The sequence below is a fragment of the Natrix helvetica genome (assembly GCF_964273705.1).
Source record: "Natrix helvetica genome assembly, chromosome: 10".
NCBI lineage: Eukaryota > Metazoa > Chordata > Lepidosauria > Squamata > Natricidae > Natrix > Natrix helvetica.
Genome location: NC_138561.1, coordinates 20,773,331 through 20,783,888, shown reverse-complemented (window position 1 = coordinate 20,783,888; position 10,558 = coordinate 20,773,331). Strand labels below are relative to the sequence as shown.

At 46.6% G+C, this 10,558-nt stretch overlaps 1 long non-coding RNA gene across 1 annotated transcript; it reads right to left on the bottom strand.

Annotated features, from left to right (window-relative positions):
• Positions 1-4,670: 4,670 nt before the first annotated feature.
• LOC309397470 lies at positions 4,671-8,156 on the bottom strand. Its single transcript, XR_014176266.1, has 3 exons — positions 7,726-8,156; positions 6,750-6,869; positions 4,671-4,831 (listed from the first exon to the last, which is right to left on the bottom strand). It is a non-coding gene; the product is annotated as an uncharacterized lncRNA (long non-coding RNA).
• Positions 8,157-10,558: the final 2,402 nt, after the last annotated feature.

Here is a 10,558-nt window from a genome sequence, read left to right as displayed (position 1 = left end):
AAAAGTACACTGGGACTCATCTATGGAGATTCTCAGTCACCCAGGCCGTGGTTGTCCCAAAGGTGCTTTTTCAAGAGGCAACTGGACTTTCTGGTTTTTCTTTGAAGACCTTTGGCAGAAGAAGCTGCTTGGATGAGAAGCGAAACGTCTTCAAAGGAAAACCAGAAAGCCCAGTTGCCTCTTGAAAAAGCACCTTTTGTTCTGACCGAGGCTTCCCAGGAGCATGAAGCAAACTCCTCGTCCCAACAAAAAACCCTTTTATTAATTGACTGTGAATTCTGCTCATTCACATCCAGCAAAGTCTTTCGAGGGAGGATTTACAGTCACAGACCTTCTCTGGCTTCGAGAGCTGCCAGGCCGATATCTGCAAAACTTGGCAAAGAGTCATGAACCAATTAAGCAAACTAATTGTTTCCTGCAAACTCCACTCCCCTTTCACTCCTCTTTTATTTCCTCTGGGAGGGGCCATTCATCGTCCACCTGTGGCCTTACTCCCAAGTCGACCCCTGTTCTTTAGCTGTCTAGCCACTCTGCGCATGTGCACACTGGGAACAGGCTCCAGCTGTTCTTCTGCCTCACTGATGCCTGACTCTGAAGGCAGCTGATAACTGTCAGATGGCCCTGGCCCCCTCTCTGCCTCCGACACAGAGCCCTCCTCAGAGCCTTCCCCCAGACTCCAGGACTGGCCCAGGTTCTTCCCCAACCTCCTCACTGTCTGAATCTGCTCTCAGCTCTGCTGGCGGGCCACAACACCTTTGGGATACATAGGGACTCCTTTACCTCTGATGATTACAATGGGGATGAGAGGTGTGGTGGGTCAGTCCCCTTCCCCATTTCTGCAGCCCCATAGCCATCCTGTGATTCTACGGCTTTTCAGCTCAAGATGCTTTCTAACCAAGCGTATAGAAATTGTGCTCATTGACCTACATCTATTTCCCGCACGCTTGCGATCTGGAAAGCACATTAGTGTGTTGTTATAGTGACAAAACCAGCTGCAGTTCCTGGAACCCTACGGAGGTGTCCTTAATCTTGCCTTCGGTGAGGATTTCTTGGTTATTCTCAGCCTATTAACTGAGGCTTAGGCATGTATCTTGGGGACTTTGAGCCAGCTCATGGCTCACCCACTTAGTCCAAGTCAATGGAGAACGGCCCAGAAATGGCAGTTCCTTCCAGGAGAAAAACGACGAATGCAATTCCCGACATGAACAAATCCTTAGCACCGGTAGTCCTCAACTTACAGCAGTTCATTTATTCCCCAGTGTTACAACAGTTCTGAGAAAAGGGATTTACGGCCGTTTTTTACACCCTTGACCATAAAGTCAGACACTTGGCAACTGACTCATGACGGCTACCGCCTCCCCGTGGTCACGTGATCAAAATTCAATTTCTCCCTCTCTCTCTCCGTGGGAAGGTTTTATGGGTAGCTTGTGGGGAACCTGAACAAGTCTTGCAAATCTATTCCAGGTGTTATGTGGGCTGCAAGAATCCAGATGTTTGGTAGAAGACAACAATGAGATATACAACATTCATTGGAAAGGCGAGGAGATTGCAAAGTGCCATGATTAAAATCAAGGGTTTTTTTTCCCTTTCCTGTCCTCCTCCTCCCAAGCACATTGTTATCAGACTCCTTGACAACAGTTGTCATAGCGATCCAGCCTTTTTCCCCCTCCACCTCCACGATGTGTTTGTACCCACAGTCGTGGAATGAGCCCAGAATCAGATCATTAGGGGAGAAAGAAAGCAAAATTAAAATCTTATCCACGTCAACTGCCCCTGACCCCAGGGCAAGACCCATTCGTCATTTACCATTTTCAGCTCTGCATTTTCTTTGTAACTTCCCCATCTAAGAACAGACCAAATAATAAAACAACAGCGTTGGAAGGGACCTTGGAGGTCTTCTAATCCAGCCCCCTGCTCAAGCAGGAGTCAAGCATGAATCATTCTGGACAAATGACTGTCCATTCTCTCCTTAGAAAACTCCAATGTTTCAGCAGCCACAACTTCCTTCTGGAGACAAGTTGTTTGTTCTCACTGTCAGGAAATTCCTCCTTATTAGGAGCTTGTTTAGTTTTAAATCGTGTTTGAGCTAATCGCTGCCTCTTAACGATCTCACTTCATCATAAGTGACGTTAGGAACCAGATAGTTGAGTTTTACTTCATTGAGTTAGGCTGCAGGAACAGAATCTCGATAGCAGCTTGAAAACACCTTTTCCTTTCTTGCCTCTGATACCAAAGAGACGCAAAGTGGAAAGCCTTGAGTTTCTTTCTCACCCTTTCCTGTTTCCCTAGGGCCGTGATGGCGAGCACATGCACCATCCCCAGCTGCTATTCTGATTTCTGTTGCGCACATGCACGCAGGCCAGCTGGTCTTTGCGAGTGCCGGAGCACCGGAAAACGGCCTGAGAACGGCCAAAAAACAAGTTTGTTTTTTCAGGCCATTTTCCAGGACAAAAATGAAAAAGAAAGAAAACAGCCTTAAAACAGCCCAAAAAACGGCCTGAAAAAAATGGCCAAAAAAGAGGCCAGCTGACCTTCGGGTTTCCAGTGCTCCAATGTGCATCCGCACATCCATGCGTGTTCCAGTTTGGCCACTTGGTGCTGAAAAGGTTCACCATTCCAGTCCTAGGGCTAACTTCATGTTTTTCCAACAGCTTCCCTCTTCAAGGCCGTCTCTGCGCAAGCGTTTTCTCACCAAGAGAGAAAGAGAGAGGAAAAATAGGCTAGGAAGATTTACGAATGGGGTAGTAATGATATATAAACGAGGTCTATTCTCCAAGTCGATTTAAAATTAGTTCAGTTTGTGGGCTTTGAAGAGATTGTCTCCCCCCAAAATCCAGGCACATTCTGAATTCCTAAGTGGGGAAGGCTAAAAGGCTGCTTTGGGGGATCTCTGAAATGCGACCTCCCACGGTAGGGCCTCTTGAACATGCTGAAACCATCACAATTTCCTGCTGAGTCATCCTTCCCACTATCCAGCTGTCTGGGTAGAGTATTCGGGTCCTGTCCCAAGCCGACTCAGCAAAATGGAGAATTATGAAGAGTTTCCAAAGATTAGGAAATTCCCCGTTGCGCCACGAAAGTCGGGCTGACGGACAGCAAGAAGGTGGTGCAGGGAACTGACCCATCCTCCAAAAGGAAGACCATTGTTCGCAAAGCTGAAGGAGATCTTGGAACAGGAGGCCAGGCCAAGGAGATGATATGGAGCAGAGGCCTTACAGAGGCCAGGCAGGAAACAGACAGCCGAGGCAGATATGAATTTCCTTAGGAATTATTTTCTCTTCCTCGGTTGGAATCTGACAATTTAGGGCCATCCGATGTGCTGGAACAGGGCCGCGGTGGCTCAATGGCCAAGACGCTGAGCTTGTTGATCAGAAAAGTCGGCAGTTCGGTGGTTCGAATCCCTAGTGAGCTCCCGTGACTTGTCCCAGCTTCTGTCAACCTAGCAGTTCGAAAGCACGTAAGATATGCAAGTAGAAAAATAAGGACCATCTTTGGTGGGAAGGTAACAGCGTTCCGTGCGCATTCGGCATTTAGTTACGCCGGCCACATGACCACGGAGACTTCTTCGGACAGTGCTGGCTTTTCGGCTTTGAAATGGAGATGAACACCGCCCCCTAGAGTCGGGAATGACTAGCACATATGTGTAACCTTTATTTTAATGTGCTAGATTCTAGTAGGTTTAGAAGTTAACAAAAGGATCCTTGCTTTTTGATGTCAAACATCCATATTTTATTTCACTGCTTGGCTCAATGCTTAGTGTGACAGCCAAAAGCAATCATACAGGTTCCTGAGCTTCTTTCCTAAAAATGTGATATAAAGGGGCCTTTCCCCCACCAAAAAAGAGAAGTATGGGGCTGCAGATCCTTCATGTGGGCCCTATCCTTGAGGAGAAAAGTCAAAATGCCACCCCAAGTGTACACAAGTCTTACTCTACAAAACATTTTCAGATTACTAGGTGCAAATATCTAGAAAGCCTTCAGTCTGGTAGAATGGCCCACAAAAGGAAGCAAGATCAACCTTCAGGAGCTCAAGGCACATGGTAGACTTGAAAAAGAAAAAAAAATACACCAGAGAAGTTAAAAAGAAATTCTAAACCTAAAACATCCTAAAAGAGGCACAACAACTGGTGAAGAAAAGCTTTTGGAGAGAAGGCAAATTTCACCACAATACAGTAGAATCATGAGCAGAAAATTTGCTTTGCTTTCCATGCTTGGCTCCACGATTCCTTTTCTTAGACAAGGAAACCTTCAAACAATTGGGGGGGGGCACGGGAAAGGGAAGAGGGGAGGAAGAGAAAAGAAAGGAAAAGAAGGAAAGGAAAGGGAAAGGGAAAGGAGAGAAGGGAAGGAAAAAAGAAGGGAAAAAAGGAAGGGAAGGACAAAAAGGACAGGAGAGGAAGGAGGAAATAGGAAGGAAGGAAAAAGAGAAAGGAGGGGGAGGGAGGGGAGGGAGGGAGGAAAGAAAAAGAGAGAGGAAAGGAAAGGGTACCATTTGTCTTCTATTAATATAATGCCAGGAGATTTCACGCTGTAAGGCTTCAAAGCTACTGAGAAACAGATCCGGCATAAATCAATGTTTCATTTCTTCTTAATCCTGGGATTTATTATTTCGGCAGATGAAAGGACTCGGCTGCCCAGTCCCAGCCCTTTCAACATGGTCGTTTCTCCATCCACAATTTGATAATTATTTTTTTTACCCTTTCTCTCCCTCTCTTGATGTCATCTTCAACCACCAGTGGGGTGGCGGGAATGGCTCTATCCGGTTGGAAAGCGTGAAGAGCAAGCAGCTGCTCCCGTCGGGCCGCCTCTCGCTTCCTGCACTCCGAACTGATCTGGCGGAAGATGAGATTAATTAAGTATGATTGTCCTGATTCCCTGAGCTGCCGGGAACGATGGATCAACTTTGGCTCGCCCTGCTGGTCAGTTAAACCAAGCGTAGTCATGTGTGGAGGCGGCCTTGACATCAGGGGCCAACCGCCAAAGGTTCATTTCATCCCACGTAACCCAACAAGCGACGTCAAGAGCAGGAATGTCCAACCGCGGCAACTTGGAAGGGACTGAATTTGCAACTCCCAGAATTCCCCAGCCAGCCACGGGGATTCTGGGAGCTGAAGTCTGCAGGTCTCCAAGATGCCGAGGTTGGACATCCCTGCTCTAGAGATGCTTTCATCTGACGAGCTCATGGGGTCACCTCGAGGGGGATAAGGTAAAGGTTCCCCTTGCACCAGTGGTGGGTTGCAGGCGGTACACCCCAGTGCAGGCGTACTGGATCCTGCCCAGAGCACCAGATACCGTTCTGGTACGGTGCTCCAGAGGGCTCACCCGCCCACCTGAGCTCCTTACTTGTCTTTTAAGCCTTCAGCACTTCCGCGCACACGCATGGCGCATATGGCGCCTGCGCAATGCTCCGCCGAGCAGCTGGAGCACCGCGGAGGCTTGCAGAGGCATTGCAGGCAGGTACGAAGCTTGCGTGCGCTGCACGCATCCATGTGGGCGACGCCAGGCCTGTTCCAACCATACCGGTTGGAACGGGATCCAGAACCCGCCACTGCCTTGCATATATGCGCTAGTCGTTCCCGACTAGCTTCTGCAACCGTTCTTGATATGTTTGAGCCTCCAGTCCCCTCATCCTCTTTGTTGCTCTTCTCTGCACTCTTTCTACAGTCTCCACATCTTTTTTGACATCGTGGTGACCAAAACTGGATATAGCTTGATGAAGGTCCCTTCCCTGCATAGGCCGAGATCTAGTCCCCATTTGGGTTCTGCTTTTTCTGTCCAAACAGTGAGAACGAAAGTGCAACGCATTCACTTCCTCGCCAAGGGAAGGATGTCGGCTTGCTTCAGGCCCTGGTTAAACAGCGGAAACCCCTCAGCACACTGAGTTATTTAAAGCAGCTGGTCTGGTCGGTTCTTATTTCCCCCCCCCCTCCCTCTTCAATCTGTTATTGATTCGCTGTGGTGTGTGATAAATTAATAGGCTCTTTCGCTGCTGTTAGAAGATGCATGTAGAGCTGGCCAGGAATAACTCCGTTAGGGGAATTGAAGTTCTGGATCTCAAATCTTCTATTCCTTCAGGAGCTTTAAAGGGCCGCTTCACACACGGAGCATTTAGCATAGGGGGTGAACAACACACTGCTGTGGACATCACTGTGGGATGTTCACAGATAGTCTTTTTGATGTCTATGGAGGTTCTCAGTCCTCCCAAAGATGCTTTTTCAGGAGACAACTGGACTTTCTTATTTTTTTCCTTTTGAAGATTTTTCACTTCTCATCCAAGAAGCTTCTTCAGCTCTGAGTATATAGTGGGGAATGGAAGGGTTGATGCTTCTTGGAGACAAAGCTGGTCATTTGCATCCTTTTTAGAGAGTTGTTGAGGCCACTTGGAGGTTTATCTGTGTCCCTCCATTCCCCATCGTCCAGAAAGAGCTAAAGAAAAACAGTAAATGACTTGTGTGGACTCCACCAGATTCTTAAAGAGGCAATACCTGTATTGCTGAATCATTCTCATTGCATCAGCTTTCAGCTTACAGCTTACAACTTTTCATCAGCTGGCAGCTATTGAATCCTCATTATCTGACAAAGCTTCTTGGATAAGAAGCGAAACATCTTCAAAGAAAAAACAGAAAGTCCAGTCGCCTCTTGAAAAAACACCTTTGGGAGATAGTCCTTGAGTTACAACCAATTTATTTAGTGACTGTTCAAAGTTACAACGCCGCTAGAAAAAGTGACATGACCATTTTTCACACTTACGACCATTGCCGTCTCCCCAGGATCCAAAATTGGATGCTTGGCCACTGGCTCATATTTATGACGGCTGCATGGTCCTGCAGGTCACGTGATCCACTTTTGCGACCTTCCGACAAGCCAAATCTATAGGAAGCCAGATTCAGTTCACAAGTGTGTGACTAACTTAACAACGGTGGTGATTCACTTAACAACGGTGGCGAGAAAGGTGATAAAATGGGGCAAAATTCATTGAAACAATTATCTCTCTTAGTGACAGAAATTTTGGCCTCAGTTGCGGTCGCAAGGTGAGGACTTTCTATAATCGGTTCTTAAAAGCATCTCCAGTATTTGGAGGTTCGTGCATGCATTTCTCCACACTTGTAGTCTTTAGTCCCTTTTTAACAGATTAACAGAGAGTTGGAAGGGACCTCATAGGTCATCTAGTCCACCACCCCCTGCTCAAACAGGAGACCCTACACCATTTCTGACAGAGGGCAGTCCAGTCTCTTCTTGAAAGCCTCCAGTGATGAAGCTCCCACAACTTCCAAGGACAACTTCTGTTCCATTGGTTGATTGTTCTGTAGGAAATTTCTCCTTATTCCCAGGTTGAATCTCTCCTTGTTGAGTTTCCATCCATTATTCCTTGTCTGGCCTTTGGAAAACAGCTTGACTCCCTCCTCTCTGGGGCGGCCCCTCCAATATTGGAAGACTGCTATCCTGTCTCCCATGGTCCTTCTCTTCACTAGACTAGCCATGCCCAGTTCCTGCAACCATTCATCGTATGTTTTAGTCTCCAGTCCCCTAATCATCTTGGTTGCTCTTCTCTGCACTCTTTCTAGAGTCTCAACATCTTTTTTCTAGTGTGGTGACCAAAACTGGTTGCAGTACATATTCAATTTTAATAATTTAAACAATAGTCAAAAGACAAACAGAGGCAGATGCAAGATCAACCATGTTGATCAATCGTGATCAACCTTGTGGCGGTTAATTCAAGCCTTACCTGCAAGGATTTACAGGTGGGCTAAAATGCTTATTTTGGGATCAGCATTCCTGCTCCCCCAGGTATTTCCATTTCAAAAGCCTGAAATATTTCCCTTTTTTAGCAGTTTAAAGAGAGAAAGGTCCACAGGAGAAAGGGGTGCGGGCTTCCCACCCTTTCTGTGGCCTCAGCCTTTGTTTGATGATCTGCAAAACCAAACACAACCCTGTGGGGAAAAGAAAAACCCCAAAATTTCTTCTCTCAGGACCGTCTGACGCTTGTGGGGGGGAGGACAACCAGCTTCTGATTCAGCCTCAAGTTTCTTCAGGCTTCCTAGCCATATATGGTCAACACATTCACGCAAGGAATGTCAGCGAATCAGGTGAGCTGTCAGTCAAAGAGAACCTCGCCGAGCAGAAAACAAAACCACAGGAAGATGACTGTGCAGAATGAGAAATGGGCCAGTGGGAGCAAAGCAGCAACTAAGGTTGCCTTTTATGGTTAAAAAAAGGGGGGGAAATTAGCAATAATCACCAAACCTTCGTTGCAATCCGAATCTAGCCTTAAGTCAAATTTAGCCAGCAGTGGCCAAGAGGATTAATAAGCCAGAGGTAGAAGCGTCATTTATGCATTTATTTGTCTCAGGTGTGCAATGCATTGGAATGCTTTTTTTTCCTTATAAGGTTCCCCCCCACCCCTCCTTAAATAATGTGCATGGACAGACAGTCCTTGACTTACAACCATAACGGAGCCTGCCCATTAGGGTCATACACAGCAATAGTCCTTAGACTTATATACCGCTTCACAGTGATTCACAGCCCTCTCTAAGCAGTTTTACAGCATATTTGCCCATCAACAATCTGGGTCCTCATTTTAACCACCTCGGAAGGATGGAAGGCTGAGTCAATCTTGAGCCGGTCAGGATCGAACGCCTGGCGGTGGGCAGAATCAGCCTGCAAAACTGCATTCTAACTACTGTGCCATGATGGATAGATGGATGGATGGATGGATGGATGGATGGATGGATGGATGGAAGGAAGGAAGGAAGGGTAATAGCGCTTGGACTTATATACCGCTTCATAGTGCTTTTACAGCCCTCTCTAAGCAGTTTACAGAGTCAGCCTATCGCCCCCAACAATCTGGGTCCTCATTTTACCCACCTCAGAAGGATGGAAGGCTGAGTCAACCTTGAGCCTAGTGAGATTCAAACTGCCAAATTGCACACATCAGAAGCAGCCTGCAATACCGCACTCTAACCACTGCGCCACCTTGGCTCATAAGTCATGACAACGTTAAGGCGAGTTATTCACATGACTGAGCTGATTTTGCAACAGTTGTTGGGGACTACTATTAAGCGTATATTTGAAGTTACGACTGACCCTGAAAAAGGGACTCCTGAGCCAGATTTGAAGTTCTAACATTCACACATACCCCCATTTTGGGGGCGCAGAAACAGCCCGCCTGTACTGCTGTTTGTGGAATCCTACAGTTAAGGGATTGCAATTTCTCCCCCCCCCAAAAAAAACCCTAATGTTTATTTCTGGTTTCTGGCTAAAATAATACCATAACAAGTTGTAGGTTTGCTGAACAACCGCAGTGTTCAGTTTATGACCGTGGTGTCGCTTAATGACTGCCACCCAAAAAGCTCAGAAAATCGGTCACATTGATTGTTGTTTCTTCTGCTGTTGCACACTCTTGGCTCCTAAGTATCTGGCAAGATGGTAGTAAATCAGCACTCCGTTGACTGACAAGGGACCCGTTTCCCAGCTTCCAATCATTTCTCTGGCTATTTTTGTCCCAACAATCTTAGCAACTGCAAAACTGAAGGCAATGACTTGTTCATTGCAATATGAGGCTTCCAAGGAGTTTGCGTCTCCTCGTCTGACCGCTCGCTCGTGTTCTTGTAATCTGGTGGTTAGTTCCCTCCCAGTCTGTTCTACGTAGTGCCAGGGAATCATATAAATCTGGCTATTTGATAAGCTAGTTTGTATTTCAGCTGCAGTTGCAGGCCCTGCTCAACTAACTTTAGTTTCATCAGATCTCTTCCACTCCCCAAAAATTAGGTTCAGAAGAAAAACTTGCCCAGTTCTGATCTCATTCTCTCCCCCGAATCCGATTCCCCACTCAACTCAAGCTGCATTTTTTCAGAAGCCGATTCAAAGGGGATTGTGATGTAAACCCAGCACGATTTTGTTCTCCTTGGCATCAGTTGCATAGCGCAGAAGCATTGCACAACAATGAAAAAATGTGGAAGGCAATGATTTTGACCACCGGAATGGCTTATTCGAGGCGATCAATGTGGAGCTCAGAGGGGAAACAGCGCAACGGTCCTTGTTTGTTGCACAATTCTCCTTTCATCCCTTCTGAACAGCTGGGCACCCAATGAAAAGGCTCGTTTTTCTTCTGGAACGCGTTGTGCGTTAATAAACATCCCACTGCCATCAAGTGGGCATCGGCCCAAAAAGCACAAGGCAGCTGGCACCATCCTGTTATCACACCCAGCCAAGCCACCACCCTGTTGCATGGGAGGTTTGCTAAAGGCACGGGAGGCTGATCTGGAGCAAAGCAACACCCAACAGCTAAGTCTAATCTTTCTATTTTGAACGATTGGGATATTTTTGCATTGGTCGTTCAACTAGCTGGAAAAGTGCCTTTAAGATGCACAGTTCGTCTTTTGCAACCAGCTCTCCTATTGGTGTGTATTATTGTAGAAATTGGGCATGATTTGGATGGACAGGCATAGAATTAAAAATCTCCAGGAAAATAAAAAAAATAAAATTATTTGCCTTAAATTTCTGTGCCTGCTAAGTGTAAGGATAAGTATAATCTTTATTGTCATTGTACTTAATACAAC